The sequence below is a fragment of the Anolis carolinensis genome, chromosome 3, assembly GCF_035594765.1.
Source record: "Anolis carolinensis isolate JA03-04 chromosome 3, rAnoCar3.1.pri, whole genome shotgun sequence".
In the NCBI taxonomy this organism is placed as follows: domain Eukaryota; kingdom Metazoa; phylum Chordata; class Lepidosauria; order Squamata; family Dactyloidae; genus Anolis; species Anolis carolinensis.
The window spans coordinates 280,708,665-280,709,127 of record NC_085843.1 but is presented as its reverse complement, the minus strand read 5'-3'; positions in this window follow the sequence as shown (position 1 = coordinate 280,709,127).

Genomic DNA, 463 nt, shown 5'->3' with positions numbered 1-463 from the left:
TCATGTAATCCAGTATCAGTCCAGGCCATTCCAGTCATCATTCCACATTATCTTAATCTCCGAGATGGTTCACGGAGGGAAATACGTTCAGATAGGTAAACTAGGCTGGAACCGTTTAGGGCTTTATAGGCTAAAACCAGCATTGTGCTGGTTAGCAGACAGACAGACAGTGGAGCTGACACAAAAGGGGGGTTGTATGCTCCTTGTACCCCACTCAGGTGAGAAATTTGGCTGCTGCCCGTTGGACTACTTAAATCCTCCGAACAGTCTTCAAAGGCAACCTCACATAGACTGCATTGCAGTAATCTATTTGAGATGTAACAAGAGCGTGGACCACTGTGGCCAACATAAATTAGTAGTAATGACAACTCTGGACTGAGTACATGTTCACTAGAAGGTTCAAAAAATAAATCAAAATAGTTTTAACCTTGAAGATGTAATGATACAGTAGGGGTAAGCTAAT